Source organism: Pelophylax lessonae (genome assembly GCF_965119305.1).
Source record: "Pelophylax lessonae genome assembly, chromosome: 1".
Classification (NCBI taxonomy): domain Eukaryota; kingdom Metazoa; phylum Chordata; class Amphibia; order Anura; family Ranidae; genus Pelophylax; species Pelophylax lessonae.
This window is the reverse complement of record NC_138768.1, coordinates 581,817,014-581,834,599: the sequence shown is the minus strand read 5'-3', so window position 1 is coordinate 581,834,599 and position 17,586 is coordinate 581,817,014.

The following is a 17,586-nucleotide window of genomic DNA, read 5'->3' as shown; positions in this document are numbered from 1 at the left end:
AAACAAATATCCCTCACGCACACATTCAAGATAACCGGCAGTTCAGTGATGCTGGGTGCTAAAATGACCATAGGTTGGAAACCGTGAATACTCAAAGTAAAGAAATGTCGTCAGCACACCAAAGATTCCTCGAAATGGTCCAAAGCTTTATTCCTTGGTCACATAATAGATATGTAGCAACGTTTCAGAGTCACGCAGGGCCTCTTCATCAGGCAAGTGACTTGCCTGATGAAGGGACCCTGTGTGGCTCCAAAACTACATATCTACTATGTGACCACAGAATAAAGCTTTGGACGCTTTCGAGGAATCCTTGGTGTTCTGAGGACGTTTCTTCACTAGAAGTAGTGTAGGTTTTTGTTAGTGCAGGAAAATTTAGTTAGCTCAGGGCTAAGCCTAAGCTGTGAATCTGGGTCAGGGTTCAGTGACTCAGGGCTGGATGACTCATCTGGCAGCTCCCACTGGCACTTCCCCCTGGTCTGGAAATTTGTAGAAACTTCAATAGCTGGAGGGTGGAAGTAAGGATGGGCTGCCATGCATATTTATGAGGCCTCAGCCAATTCCCAGGAGTAAGCCGGCAGGGTGCAGAGCTTACCTCATAAATAGACGTGGGCCATGCCAGCAGAGGCAGTCGTGTGGAAAATAGAGATCCCCAAGTGCTGTGGAGACTGTCGGTGGCCCTCAAGGGTGCCCCCTAGTCTTGGGGGAGGGGGGGTGACCTTGGGCCGGGACTGGGGTGCTGGAAAGATCCTACCATAACACACAGAGATAGCCCTTCCTGGAGGCACGGGAGCAAGTATGAAGACAGCGTGAGTAGAGCAGCACTAGTGGGGACTAACAAAGGGGGAAACTGGCACATGTAGCCAGTTCCCCCTGAAGACCGCAGTGTGCCAAGTCTTCAATCCATCCCCTGGGAGATCTCCTGGGAGTCAGCCTGGAGGACTGCAGGGAGAAGTTTGCCTGGAGGGCTAGTGAAAGGGGAAGCTGCATTCAGGTGGGTTTGCAGTGCCTGAAGAGGTGGTGCTGAGATCAGTAGCCACAGGTATAATACAAGCTGGACACAAAAATTTTGTTTTTTTTTAGATTCCTGCCTGTAATAGGCCTTTGCTTTATTCTGACTGAGTGACTGTCAGATCTTTACAGTGATCCAGCTAGGTTCTGCAAGCAAGTGTGTTCTGGAGGAACAGAATATGGGGCTGTATATAGACTGCAGGGGTTTAGTTCTGGAGACATGCTTGGCCAGTCCATCACCTTTACCCTCAGCTTCTTTAGCAAGGCAGTGGTCGTCTTAGAGGTGTATTTGGGGTCGTTATGTTGGAATACTGCCCTGCCGCCCAGTCTCGGAAGGGAGGGGATCATGCTCTGCTTCAGTATGCCATAGTACATGTTGGCATTCATGGTTCCCTCAATGAACTGTAGCTTCCCAGTGCCAGCAGCACTCATGCAGCCCCAGACCATGACACTCCCACCCCCATGCTTAACTGTAGGCAAGACACACTTGTCTTTGTACTCCTCACCTGGTTGCCACCACACACGCTTGACACCATCTGAACCAAATAAGTTTATCTTGGTCTCATCAGACCACAGGATATGGTTCCAGTAATCCATGTCCTTAGTCTGCTTGTCTTCAGCAAACAGTTTGCAGGCTTTCTTGTGCATCATCTTTAGTAGAGGCTTCCTTCTGGGACGACAGCCATGCAGACCAATTTGATGCAGTGTGCGGCGTATGGTCTGAGCACTGACAGGCTGGTCCCCCACCCCTTCAATCTCTGCAGCAATGCTGGCAGCAATCATACCTCTATTTCCCAAAGACAACCTCCGTATATGACGCTGAGCACCTGCTCTCAACTTCTTTGGTCGACCATGGTGAGGCCTGTTCTGAGTGGAACCTGTCCTGTTACTGCAACAATTCTTTTTTTCAGATTCTTAGTGAGTTCTTTGCCATGTTGAACTTCCAGTGACCAGTAAGAGAGTGAGAGCGATAACACCAAATTTAACACAAATGCTCCCCATTCACACCTGAGACCTTGTAACGAGTCACATGACACCGGGGAGGGAAAATGGCTAATTGAGCCCAATTTGGACATTTTCACTTAGGGGTGTACTCGCTTTTGTTGCCAGCGGTTTAGACATTAATGGCTATGTGTTGAGTTATTTTGAGGGGACAGCAAATTTACACTGTTAGTTCCAGTTCACATATATATGCGATGCGGGAACCTTGCAAATCCACTGCTGGTTCCCACATTGCATTCAAATCGCAGGCAGGTTCACACTGCCATATGCAAATCGCTGGGGGTGTCAATACAGAGTTAACGACACCCCCAGATCAGTTCGCATATCACAGTGCGAACTGTCAGTTCGGACATTAATCGGATCGCATAGGTATGAGCCACCATGTGATCCAATTCTGCTGCGGACCCAAAAAAGGGTTTACAAAAATGTGAGGGGCGTACTCACTTTTGTGAGATACTGTAACTGTCTGTTATTGTTCTGAGGCAGCCACAGCCTATAAGAGTATAAAAAGCCTGTCCTGTGCTCAGCAGGGGATATGTGTAGTATTAAAAATGTACCCTGTCCTACATTTTTCAGTGCACACCAATGCAGCATGTTAATGTGGAATAAATAATTGGACATCGAGAAAACTGCCTTGCCTATGCCTTAGCACTGTCCATGGCAATGCTGCCCAATGTAGCTCAAGGCATACGGTGTGAATGGGCCCTAAACTTTGGATGCAGAAAATAAATAGAAGAATGCTTTTCACACAGGTCTACTGTTTCAATGAAACAAAATAACTGGATGCTGGTAAGTAGTAATCAAATGTGTCTGACATTTTAAAGGGAATGGAAAAATGTTGATTTAATGTAATGTTTGAATTCCAGTACATGCATACAGTGTAATATACTTATTAACTATTGAGATAAATAATTGCAGCTCTGCTTTCTAGGCAGTATGAGTCACTGTCACTAGGGAAACCCGGAGGCAGAAATTTTTGTAAAGAAAACGGTTAACTCTTTGCTTGCATTATAAAAAAAAAGGGGACACACAGGTGGTAGTAACATTACAAATAACCCTGAGATCACAGCTGATATGTATTTCATGAAATCTATATATGAATAAAGACATCCACAGCACATTGGGTTTGCAGAAATTAATTTAGATTTTTAAAAAAGAGATGTATGGGTTTCTGTTTTTTTTTTATTTTTACCCTCTATACTGAGAACCGAGCGATCGAACACCGCCGATCGCACAGCTCTCACAGCTCCGTGAGCAGAGAGCTGGTGGCTGTCAGTCACAGCTCTCTGCTCTGCCCCCTTCTCACTTACTGGAGCTTTGGACCGCGGAGGAGCGGGGAGCAGCCGGCTCAGGCTCTTAGCAACTCGCTGAGAGGCTGAGCCGGGTGTCCGTCCAGGGATCTAGCGGATACCGACTCCATAATCCTGATGAAACCTCCGTGACATTAGCAGACTTTAGCCCGCTCTCTGTTGAAAATGGGTCACAGGAGTGAAAAACAAACTGCACTCCTGTGATCTATAGGAGAAGTACAGCCAAATGAGTTTTGGCTGGACCTTTCCTAAAAAAAAACCACATAAAATGTGGCTTCAATGTCAGGTATTACACCCCTTGTCAGGTCAAATAGCAGATCATAATTATAAATTGACCACAGCATTAATATTAGTAGAAACTGGCAGAAGATTGCGCTATCACATCCTTAAAGCGTTTTTTACACCCCCCCAAAAAAAATGGATCCTGTTCCTTTAAAGCAGGTTATGCAGCACAGTGCTTGTGCTGTGTAATTTGGCACGCTGTACCACCTAAAATACCTGGCTGATCCTGCCAGTTTGCCAGTTTCTACCCTCCCCTCTGTAAACTGACCATGGTATATCATGGTTGCTGATCCCTGACACCGTGGTCAGTTTACGTGCCTTTGTCATCTGCAGCTCTCTGTCCTCCTCTCTGCTCCTCTCCCCCTCCCTCCCCTCCCTCCCTGCCTGTCTTCTTCTGCGTCAGAGCCCACCCCCTCCCCTCCTGCTGCTTTTAAAACATTTCTTGTCCTATATAATCCTCTATGTAGCCTGTAGGCAAGTGCTCCTGTCTCCGCGTTTTATAAAAAAAAAATGTGACCTTTACCGTATTTCAGAGTGGCTACCGGCGATCACGTGACTGGCTGGCTCTCTCTCTCTCCTCCTCTCACCCCGCTGGACATCAGTAAGGGAATCTTGGCCCCGCCCCCTGCATCTGTCAGACGGGGAGACAGCTGGCTGTTCACATGATCACTGGGAGCCACTCTAAAAAACAGTAAAGGTCACATTTTTACTATAAAACACAAAGACAGGAGCACTTGTAATCAGGGTACAGAGAGGATTATTTAAAGTTGTATACACCACTTTAAAAGAGAAGCATAGCCAAAGCTCTTTAGGATACAGCTTATAGGTGTGAAATTTCTTGTGCTCTCCTGTGACCCAGGATCGGCTAACAGTGGGTTAAAGCCCACTGTAACCTGATGCCGCAGAGTTGCTCCAGACTCCATAAGGATTCTGACAACAGCTGACTCAGGCTCTCAGCACGCAGCTGAGATCTTAAGCCAGCTACTCCTCTGCCCCCTGCCCAACATGGCGCTACAGTGAGTGCTGAAAGGGCAGAGTAGAGAGCCACTCTGACAGTCACCGCTCTCTTCTCAGAGCAGAGGAGAAAACTGAATTCTCAGCAGTGTTTAATTGCTCAGTTCTCAATGCAAACTGAGGACAGATGCATCATCACATCACTGCTGCAGCAGGGAGGTGAGTATAAGTGTTGTTTTTTTTTTGTAAGTCCACACATCTCCTGTAACCACTTTAGTACCGTACTATAGTCAAAAGACGGCTATAACACAGTACTGTAGTTCTGGGAGGGCATCCATAGATGTCCTTCCAGAACCCCGCCCCCTGCGCACCTCCTCTGATATGCATTGGGCGACCTCTGTGATTGCTGTGTCCTTTGGACAGAGCTGATCACAGATCAGGGTAAAAGGCCAATCACAGCAGCCCTTTACCATGTGATCAGCTGTGTCCAATCACACCTGATGAAACAGACTTGCCGGTTATCGTCAGCCTTTTTCTTACGCGCTGTGTCTGTGTGAGGAAAGGAGTGCCGATAACCAGCAAGCCTGTCAGCACACTGTTTACACTGGTAATCAGGGCACTTACCATCAGTGTCCTGATTATCAGTTTAGCCCAATCAGTGTCTATCAGTGCCACCTATTAGTGCCCATCAGTGCTGCCTATCAGTTCCCATCAATGCCGCCTCATCAGTGAAGCCTGATCAGTGCCACCTCATCAGTGCAGCATGTCAGTGCCCATTAGTACCACCTCATCAGTGCCCCCTCATCACTGCAGCCTCATCTGTGCACATCAGTGTAGCCTCATCTGTGCAGCATATCAGTGCCCATCAGTGCAGCCTTTCAGCACACATAAGTGAAGAAGAAAAATTACTTTTTTTGCAAATATTTATACAATAAACTTTTTTTAAATAATTTTCTGTCTTTTTTTTTTTTTTTTTTGTTTAGCAAAAAATAAAAAACCCAGTGGTGAATAAATACCACCAAAAGAAAGCTCTATCTGTCTAAAAAATGGGCACAGTGTTGCATGACCGGGAATTTGTCATTCAAATTGCACCGGCACTGAAAGCTAAAAATTGGCCTGGGCAGGAAGGTGGTGAGAGGGGCCAGTATTGAAGTGGTTAATTCACTATAAGAACACCATAGCAAAGGACATTGGGACTTATCATGTGCTACCAATTGATATATATCATATACAACAACAAAAATCTAAAAATGTAATTTTATTGTTAAAAACCTTTAATAAAAGCACAATTAAAACACTCCCACTATTCAGCATAGTCCATGTATTTTGAGATGCAAGGATTCCCTCCTTTTAGTTAATGCTGATTGTAACGATAGGGCTTGGGTGGCGCTCTGACACATTTGTAAGATCAATGGATTTGTTTGTAGGCCTGGGCTGGCTGTTTGGTTCACAGGCACCAGCCTTTACATAGAGGTGCCAGGGCACATTAGCCGAGCCATATACTGTTCCATGCATGAATGGAGGCCTGAGGCCTAGCCATTCCATCCTCCTTGCCCTTACACTGTGAACCCCCACTTCTTTGGCACTTACTACTTACAACCTTGGTCCAAGCTCATGGACTGCCAGGTTTTCACAATTAAACAGACCTCTCACGCTATTCCCGAGGCATTGGCTGTAATAGACACTTCTTTAGATATTCAAACGGAAGCTCAAAGTAGTAAAATAAATGACTTTACTTGCTGCTGAATAGCAAATAAGCACAAAAGTCCATATATTGGCAAAGGCATAGTCCAAATATTGGCTTGAATGAAACAATATTATGGTAGCTAGGAGGGTTGAGGTGTCTTGTGGTTTGTCCCGAGTAATGCTCCATCCTTCTCATACTTTCTCAATTCGTTCCCTTATGATGGTACATTACACTCCCTGGAGGGGGGGAGACAGGGAAAAAACAAATCCTCTTCTTCTCTAGTTGTTTAATAATCATCTCCTTCCAGGCCTGAGACACCAGAGCAGCCCATTCCCTGAAGGGTAGATCATGAGCACCTTCAGCAGAACTTTCTCTCCTCGACCTTTCTCCAAGTAGGACTTCTAGAGCTTCAACTGAACCAACCTTAATTAGAGCTACTCATAAGTAATCCACCAGGATGAAGAGCAGCTCTTAAAGGGGACCCCTGCCTACCTTCATCTGCTTACAGGCTTTACCAGTAAAATGTGGAAAACATCTATATATCCATTTGAATATGTACCAGGTAAAAATCTGAACAACCGGGCCCATTTTCTGCTGAAGAGAGACAGCAGAGGGTGCCAACTAAGTGTAGCATATATAGTCCTCCTACCTGCTATGTCATTTTCGGATCTGTGCTGCCATTGGCTGACAGAAGATCACATGGTAAAGGGCCCGCTGTGATTGGCCCTTTACCCTGATCTGTGATCATCTGAGTCCAAAGGAGTCGGCGATCACAGAGCGAGCTGTCTGCGTGTGTGGAAAGCACGATCACGGGAGGACGTCCATGTACGCCCTCCCGGCAAAGTAAGCCTGCGCTGTAGCCGTCACTCAGCTATACCGTGGACGGGAAGGGGTTAAGTAGAACTAAAGGCATTTTTTTCCATTTTGGATAGCGAAGGGAGAGTTATAACCCCTATCAGTTTTTTGCCATCGTCCTGTTAACCACTTGCCGACTGCCACACGACTATATACGGCGGCAGTCAGCCCCTCACAGGCAAAGTGATGTAGGGGTACGTCACTAGCCTGTGAGGCTCTAGTAAGCGAGCGTGCGCTCCCTCTCGCTCATGGACCCCCCGCGCGAGTGAGCGGCGGATCCGATGTCCGCCGCTCACTCGCGATCGTAGGTTACACCGGGAGAAAGGCAGGTGGCTAATGTAAACACAGTCGCCTGTCATTCTCCCCTGTGTAACAGCAGAGATCATACGGTCCTGCTATGCAGGACCGTAGATCTCTGCTGTTACATCACTAGCCACATCCAATCACAGTTAGAAGCACGCTCCTAGGGACACACTTAACCCCTCCTTCTCTAATAAATTTAACCCCTTCCCTGCCAGTGTAATTTTTACAGTAACAGTGCATATGTATAGCACTGATTACTGTAGTAATGTCACTGGTACACCCAAAAGTGTCAAAAATGTCAGTTAAGGGTCCGATCTGTCGGCCGCAATGTCACAGTCCCGCAAAAAAAAAAAAATCGCAGATCGCCGCCATTACTCGTTAAAAAAAAAAACAATAAAAATGACAAAAATCTTTCCCTTAGTTAGTAAACGGAATAACTTTTGCGCAAACCAATCAAAATACGCTTTTTGCGTTTTTTTTTCCAAACATATGTAACAGAAAACAAATTGGCCTAAAATGTTAAAAAATTTTGATTTTTACATTTTTTTGGGGGGGAGTTTCATATAAAAAAATGTGAAAAATATTGTTATTTTTGCAAAATTATCGCTCTTTTTTTGTTTATAGCGCATGATCAAAAAATCTCACAGGTGATCAAATACCACCAAAAGAAAGCTCTGTTTGTGTGAAAAAAAAAGACGTCAATTTCATTTGGGTACAGCGTCACACGACCGCGCAATTGTCCGTTAAAGTCACACAGTGCCGAATCGCAAAATAGGCCCTGTCAGGAAGGGGGTAAAATCTTCCGGGGCTTAAGTGGTTAAGGAGATTTCCCCTCAATTTCTGTCCCATTGCCAAAACAAGAAATGAGGGTAAATCCGTCCAAAGTAAGGGAATCCATGGTTGTCACCTAAATTAGTATCTCCTTTGGAAGATTTGCCCTCTATTACAGTTCTGAGGACAACTCAGTTATAAGGATTTTCTTTCACTTTCACTCTTGGTAATAAACAGGACAAATATACAAAGCGAATTTCCCTAATGGAGGTACAGACCGCAATAAAAAAAAAAAAACACACAGCTGCTGCCAATAATTATGTTGTTGTCTCTCCAGTAAACTATGAGTGCTATCACTGGTCAAAGTCTGAACAGGTAAAGGAAAGTGAATGGAATGTTGATGATAAACACAAAGACCAATATCTAGTAAGTTAAAGGAAATCTGGTATGACAGCAATATGGAGGCTGTGGTTGCTGAGCATTCGTGAAAATGGTAGTTTTCTATCTATATTACTGAGTCACTTAAGCCCCGTACACAGGTAGCGATTGTCGGCCGTAAATGATCGGCCGATTGTCGGCTTGTTAGTATGATGCTACCGACAACCGACTGCGACTTTTCGGCCGATCAGAATCTGTCGTGCAGCCTTTAAAATTTTTGTTGGCCGTCACCAGAACGGCCGATTGTTCGCCAGTCAGTACAGAATTCGGCCGACTAACAGCAGATGAGCAAGACTGGGCATGCTCAGAGAAGAAAAAACACACGGAAAGTTAACCATCACATGACATCACTTCTGCAGTCGGCTGTTGTTGGCCGACAAAATTCGTGTGCAGTCTTTTCAACCGACAGGACAGCACCGGACAAAAGACGGCCGATCGTTCAGCCGACATTGGGTACGTGTGTACGGGGCTTTACCTGGAAAAAGCATGCAGATTAGAATTATTTTATTTTGACTGATCTGCATATTTGTTCCAGCCAGTGAATCAAGGTATCAAAAAAAACTTATGTTCATTAGGCCCAAAGCCTAATGGGGCATGTAGTCCCTGAGCAGCTACAGGCTTAGGTTGGGTTCACACTGGTGCATTGCGTTTGGCCACAGCTTGGCTGTATGTGTGTTTTATATGAGTTTTTACATGCATTTTTGTCCGCCATCCCATTGACTTCTATTAGGTTGCATGTTTTTTTGCATTTTCTGAAAGCGCACCTAGGTTGCAACATGCATGACTTTCGATGTGCTTTTAGAAAAAGTGGCAAAAATGCTCAACCCAATAGAAGTCAAGGAGACCCCAGGTAAAAGTTGGTTTAAAATACACATACACCTGCACTGCTGCCAAAACACAGCACACCAGTGTAAAGCCCCGTACACACGCGTCGAAAATTGGCAGGGAATTTTCGTCCGACGACCGATCTGCTGATTTTCGGCTTGTTAGTATGATGCTTCCGACAACCAACTCCGACTTTTCGGACGAAAAAAATCTGGTGTGCAGACTAAAAAAAATATGTTGGCCGTCAACATAACGGCCGATTTTCGTGCAGTCAGTACAGATTTCGACAGGGAAAAATCTGATGAGCAAGTCTGGGCATGCTCAGTGAAGAAAAAACACAAAGAAAGCAACCCAACACATGACATCACTTCTGAAGTAGAATTTTGTTGGGCGAGAAAATTCGTGTGCAGTCTAGGCACATTCCAACCAACAAAACACAACTCTGGACAAAAGACGGACGATCGGCCGGCCGCTAATCGTTGCGTGTGTACGGGGCTTTAGTGACATCAGACCAGCTCATGCTGCTACCTCCCGCCATAATCCTATCACATTGAGCTGGAGGGTGGGGCTTAAGCAGTCACGTGACAACAAAAGTGAAGTTAATTTACAGGTTTCAGGGGCTCAAACACTTTTTTAAAAACAAATGGCACACTGACTTGCAGTGGGTGAGTTGGGGACATAGATTTGTATGTTGGCCCGAACAAAAAGAGAGAAAACTGAGGCTGCACGAGGGACTTTGGTTTCAAAAGAGGGACAGTCCTTCCAAATGGGGGTCAGTTGGGATCTGTGCATACACTAATAGATTGTATGGTGCAGACTGAAGACACGTGGCAGTATCCAACAGAGAAGGTGGCCGGAGGCAGACTGGCAACAGGGCCTATGGAGAGGAAGACTACTGAAAGAGGATAGCGTACATCTCTACTCTGTCTCTCCTCTAATGGAACCTGTCCCAAGGCTAAGCAATCTGTCCCCAAACAGTGGGGCTCTGTCCCTGACCTACCCACTATGCTAAATGCATGCCAACCTGAGTGGGGGCAGTGCTATATATCAGCACTGCTCACACCAGAAAGCTAGTCAGGGCCGCAGCATCCAATTGAACTGCTGCTCCTCTAAACACCACCTACAGAGGCCTTGAAGGGACCTGAGTTCCCCCTGACCTCCATCTTCACCAGGCAGCTGCCACCTTTGACAGGAGACAAAACTAAGCCTACCTACGTGCTTGTAGATCCCTCTGACAGTTTTTTTTTTTACCCAACTCCTTTGATTTTTCAATGGAAAGATGTCTGTTGGCAAGAGGCCAACAGGGCCACCCACAAAGTGAATTTTAAAATGTCTACAATGTATGGCTAGCTTTAGGCTTTCTGTGTATCTGTCTAGATGAGAGCTGAGGAGTTTTTGGGTTATTCAGCTAAAGCAAATTAATTTTCAAAAATGTCTCATTGGTCATGTATGGTATTACCTTTGTAGCCTGAAAGATCGGATAAATTGTTCCCTATTTTTATTGTATGCGGCACCTCTGTAATTTTTTCTGAAATATTTTACCATTGCTATCAGCAGCTAGCAAGAAAGCTAACATAACCTTGCATGCTCTCAGTAAAATGTACAATGTAATAATGATATGATGTTTCAGTGCCGTCTAGAAAGTGAAACACAAACCTTTGCCATAGGCTATTGTTCACTGCTGCAATATACTTATAGAAACAATTATCCTAATAGTAGAATAAATGAGCTTCTTACATTTCATCCTACATTTGTAGAAAGGCCAAATATACATTACATGGGAAGCAAGGAATTGTTTGACCACAAAAACATAAGTCATGGAGGAAAGAAATAATTGAACTCATGGGCCTTTAATTGATAGCTTTGCATGCATGTTTATAGCTTATTCACATCACCTTATAGGTGGTTAGGCCTTCTCGTATTTTCCATTTATTTCATTTCCACCCTGCTGTCCTTTTTTCTACAAATAATCTTGTTTTTGAAGCTATAAAACAATAGAAGGCCAACTTTCTGTTTAATTTCCCTTTTAAACTGGCTCCTTTTTACTGGCCCTAAAATACTACTATTATCCTCATTATGAATTTTAGCATCATGTTGATGTGATATTTGTTTAATAAATTTGCCAAAAATTGCAGTTAAATATTTTCATTTTATTCATGTCAGTTTTCTGGTTTCATTGTCACTGTGGGAAGATTATAAAGAGTGACTGTTTTGCACCATGTCATGAAAAGGCTTTGTGCTGGTCAGACAAGCAGATCTGGTATCCCCTCAAGGCCCTTCATCCATCACTGTCCATTATTTCATTTCATATAACAAAATGATTGCAGGTTGCATCTGCTGCTGGTGAACCTGCAACTTCTTTTGATAACGGTTTAAAAACATGAAAATTCCAGGATTTTTAGTCCCCGTTCACACTAAGGCGACCTGTGAGGTGACCTGGTCGCCTCACAGGTCGCCGTAGGTCGCCTCCCATAGGGAAGCTGCGGACCCGTTCTAATAGGAGCGACACAAGTCGCTCCGACTTAGAAAAAGGGTCCGGAGCTTCTTTGGGGCGACCGCCATAGACTTCAATGTTATGAAGTCCGTGGCGGCCGCTCCGAGGTCGCGGTGCGAAGTAGCGTCGCTTGTATGTGAACGGGGCCTTAGGTATTTGTTGGTAAATATCTGTATAATAGCGTTTGCAGTTGCATACATTTTACAATTCCCTGACAGAGGGTAATATTCAATTAAAACAAAACCATACATCTTTAATAGTGGTAGACTGTAGGGCAGATGTATGATCAGATATTCCTGGTGACACTCTGGGGTTGATTTACTAAAACTGGAGAGTGAAAAATCTGGTGCAGCTCTGCATAGAAACTAATCAACTTTCAGTTATTTTTGTCAAAGCTTAAAGGTATTTTAAAGGCAGAAGTGTTTTATCTTAATACATTAGCCACTTAAGCCCTGGAAGATTTTACCCCCTACCTGACCAGGGCCTATTTTGCGATTCGGCACTGCGTTTAACGGACAATTGCGCGGTCATGCGACACTGTACCCAAATGAAATTGATGTCCTTTTTTTCCCACAAACAGAGCTTTCTTTTGGTGGTATTTGATCACCTGTGCAATTTTTTTGATCATGGGCTATACACAAAAAAAGAGCGACAATTTTGCAAAAATAACAATATTTTTCACATTTTTTCATATGAAATTCCCCCCCCCCCCCCAAAAAAAATGTAAAAATCAAATTTTTTTAATATTTTAGGCCAATTTTTTTTATTTACCATATGTTTGGTAAAGAAAATTGCAAAAAGCGTATTTTGATTGGTTTGCGCAAAAGTTATTGCGTTTACTAACTAAGGGAAAGATTTTTGTCATTTTTATTGTTTTTTTTTTTTAACGAGTAATGACGGCGATCTTCTTTTTTTTTTTTGCAGGACTGCGACATTGTGGTGGACAGATCGGACCCTTGACTGACATTTTTGACACTTTTGGGGGTACCAGTGACATTACTACAGTAACCAGTGCTATACATATGCACTGTTACTGTAAAAATGACACTGGCAGTGAAGGGGTTAACTTTGAGAGGGAGGGGTTAAGTGTGTCCCTAGGGGCGTGATTCTTACTGTGATTGGATGTAGCTGTGTGTGTAACAGCAGAGATCAACGGTCCTACATAGCAGGAGCACATTTACATTAGCCGCCTGCCTTTCTCCCGCTGTACCGGAGGATCGCAAGTGAGCGACGGACATTGGGGTCCGCCGCTCACTCGCGCGGGGGGGTCCGGGAGCGAGCTGGAGCAGAAGCGTGCCTCTGGCGGCGCGCTCGCTCCCTAGAGCCTCTCAAGCTAGTGACGTACCCATACGTCACTTTTCCTGTGAGGGGCTGACTGCCGCCGTATATAGTCGGGCAGCAGTCGGCAAGTGGTTAAGATAAAGAAAACCTACTTTGTGCAGCAGTCCCCCTCAGCCCTCCTAATACTTACTTGAGCCCATCTTTATCCAGCAATGTTGCTTGCAGGAGTTTATCAGCTTCCCGAGACTCCCCTCCTCATTGGCTAAGAAAGCAGCGTGGCCTGATTGGCTCTCGCTGCTGTCAATCAAAGTCAGTCAGCCAATCAGGAGAGAGAGGAGACAGGGCCAGGCCACGGTTCCATATCTGAATGGACACAGGGAGCGGTGACTCGGCTCGGGTGCCCCCATAGCAAGGTGCTTGCTGTGGGGGCACTCAACAGGAGGGAGGGCCAGGAGCACCGAAGAGGGACCCAAGAAGAGGAGGATCTGGGCTGCTCTGTGCAAAACCAACTGCACAGAGGAGGTACGTATAACATGTTTGTTTTAAAAAAAACAAGACTTTACAATCACTATATCCACTTACGGACCAAGCCTATTTCTGACACTTGTTGTTTACAAGTTAAAATCAGTATTTTTTTGCTAGAAAATTACTTAGAACCCCCAAACTATATATATATATATATATATATATATATATATATATATATATATATATATATATGTGTGTTTATCAAAGACTCTGGAGAATAAAATGGTAGTTGTTGCAATATTTTATGTCACATATTTGCGCAGCGGTCTGTCGAATGCAATCTTTTTTTAAAATAGACTTCACTGAATTAAAAGAAAATAGAAACTGTAAAGTTAGCCCGATTTTTTTGTACATTGTGAAAGATGATGTCACGCTGAGTAAATTTTATTTTTTATTTTTTTTTCACTGTTCCTTCCTTGCTGTCACAAGGAATGTAAACACCCCTTGTGACAGTAATAGACAGTGACAACCAATATTCTTTATGGAGGGATCTGGGGTCTAAAAGACCCCAAATCCCTCCTTTGCACTTAAAAGTTTTCAAAATGTCAAAATCAGTTTTTTTTTAATTCTGTCATTTTTTTTAAATCGTCGCCATCGGCAGCCGAGTAAACTGGCAGTGACGTTGTGACGTTGCTTCCAGGTTACTTCATCGGCGACCCGATGGAAGCTGAATCTGGCTTTGTTCAGGACTCTGACCAACTGGCGGACGTCCCCCTCCTGCTCCTTGTGATAACGGCCGAGCAGTTGCTGAGCCACATCGGTTGTTATCACCAGAAAGCTGCCTGCCGGCTCTAAAAAGCGGTACTGGGATGATGCTTCTAGCTGCAGGCATCACCCCTGGTACAACCAGTCCTTCAAGCTGACATACAGATACGTCGGTTTGCGGGAAGTGGTTAATTGAACAAGTTGAAGTTAGACGTTAATTAGCTACTATGCAGAGCTACACCAAGATTTTGCACTCCACAGTTTTAGTAAATCAACCTTAAAGTATAAATGACTGTTCTTACACTTACCTCTATGTATATATTGAAGCAGTGAATACTCATTTGAATACATTGAAGCAGTACAGTGTTTTGTGTCAGCTGTAGAGATGTTCGGCAAATGTGTGAAATGTCTTCTGACGTTTTCAATAGCCGAGAAGAGTTGTGATTGGCATTGGTAATGGCGCTGTAAATAGAGAGTGACATGTGTGTAGGGCCATATGAAACTCTGTGCAGTGAAAGTACCACTTGCTGGATGCTCCACTGTGTACCTAACAGTTGCATGGCTATAAGGATTTTGAAATTACAAAAACAATATGGATTTCCAGGCAGTTCCAATATCTGTTCAGGCAGTCTGTGAATCTGGTGCAGCTGTGAATGGTGGCCAATCAGCTTCTAACTTCAGCTTGTTCAATTAGGCCCCTTTCACACATGCTGTCCGTTTGTCCGTTTTTCATCCAACCGTTGAAGGATGAAAAACAGACATCAATGTATCTCTATGTAAAAACGGATGACAACGGATGATCATCAGTTAACATCCGTTTTCATCCGCTTCCGTCAATGTCCGTTTTTTTGAACGTATGAATGCCCTATTTTTCATCCGTCAAAAAAAACGGATCGGACAAAAAACGGATGACAACGGATGAAAAACGGATGACAACGGACGAAAAACGGATGACAACGGATGAAAAATGGATGACAACGGATGAAAAACAGATAACTGATGAAAAACGGATGAAAAACGGATAACAACTGACGAAAAACGGATGAAAAATGGATAACAACTGATGAAAAACGGATGACAACTGATGAAAAACGGATGAAAAACAGATGAAAAACGGATGAAAAATAGATGGAAAACTGATACATTTTGAACTGAACTGAAGAACTGAACGGACCTTATGTGTGAAAGGGGCCTTAGGCTCCTTTCACAAACTCCGTCCTTTGGACGGAGTCCGTTTTTCTCAGCGGGGGATCGAGCCGCCGATCCCCCGCTGAGCAGCAGGAGGACAGCTGTGTCTCCGCGCTGTGTGCGGAGACACAGCTGACAGTTCCCCATGCATCTCTATGGGGGAAATCGGATGGGAACGGACCGTCAGTCCGTTCTCACCCGATCCCATCCGATCCGCTGGACGGATGGAAAATAGGGTTTCCATCCGACCAGATTTGACGGATCGGATCGGATCGGGTGTCAGCGGACATCCGATCCCCCATAAAGATGCATGGGGGGACCGTTCAGATCTGCCAAAAAAACGGACAGGTGGATCTGAATGGTCCGCCTGTGTGAAAGGGGCCTAAAGCTTTGACAAAAAAAATCCTGAAAACTAATTGGTTTCTATGCAGACCTGCACCAGATTTTGCACTCTCGAGTCTTAGTAAATCAACCCCTGCATGTCTGTGTGCTGCCTTCTTATGCGTTGTTCACACGCAACGATTATCGGCCGACCGATCGTCCGTCTTTTGTCCAGAGTTGTGTTTTGTTGGTTGGAATGTGCCTAGACTGCACACAAATTTTCTCGGCCAACAAAAATCTACTTCAGAAGTGATGTCATGTGCTGGTTTACTTTCCGTGTGTTTTTTCTTCTCTGAGCATGCCCAGTCTTGCTCATCAGATTTTTTCTGCCGAAATCTGTACTGACTAACGGAAAATCGACGGAAAATCGGCCATTGTGTTGACGGCCAACAAAAATTTTATAGCCTGCACACCAGATTTTTTTCGGCCGAAAAGTCGGAGTCGGTTGTCGAAAGCATCATACTAACAAGCCGAAAATCGGCCGATCGGACATTGGGCGAAAATTCCCGGCCAATAATCGATGCGTGTGTACGAGGCATTAGTTGTTCAAAGCTGTTTTTTGTAAAAGTGTATGTAAGCCCAATAAACATCTTTTATTTGCTACCTTTGGTCCGCTAAATATACTATTGAAAGTGTTTTGTGAGCTGATAACTTCCTGTGCTCTATACCTGGGCACAAAGAGGGGTTATGTAGATCAGAAAGGGAGAAGGATATGAGGAGAGGGCATTATTATTTGTAATGCATCAGAAACCGAGCAGAAAGGGCTGACAACACATGCTTTAACCACTTGCCGACTGCCTAACGCCGATCTACGTCGGCAGTCAGCCCCTCACAGGCAAAGTGACGTAGGGCTACGTCACTAGCTTGTGAGGGTCTAGGGAGCGAGCGCGCGCCCCCAGAGGCGCGCTCCCGCTCCCGCGTGGTCACGGACCCCCCCGCGCGTGTGACCGGCGGACCCGATGTCCGCCGGTCACTCGGCGATCGGCGGGGGAGAGGGAGAATGTCAGGCAGCTTGTGTAAACAAGCCACCTGTCATTCTCCTTGCTGTTAGGATACTGATCACTCGGATCTAGTATGTAGATCCGTTGATCAGTGTCCATACAGCTCAAGCCCCAGCCAATCACAGTAGAAAGCACGCCCCTAGGGATACACACAGCCCCTCCCTCCCAAATAAAGTTAACCCCTTCACTACCAGTGTATTTTTACAGTAACAGTGCATATATATAGCACTGATTACTGTAGAAATGTCACTGGTAACCCCAAAAGTGTCAAAAATGTCAGTCAAGGGTCCGATCTGTCCGCCCCAATGTTGCAGTACCGCAAAAAAAATCGCAGATCGCCGCCATTACACGTTAAAAAAAAAAACAACAAAAATGACAGAAATCTTTCCCTTTGTTAGTAAACGCGATAACTTTTGCGCAAACCAATCAAAATACGCTTTTTGCGATTTTTTTTACCAAACATAGGTAGCATAAAACAAATTGGCCGAAAAAGTAAAAAAATGTTGATTTTTAAATTTTTTTTGGGGAATTTCATATAAAAAAATGTGAAAAATATTGCTATTTTTGCAAAAT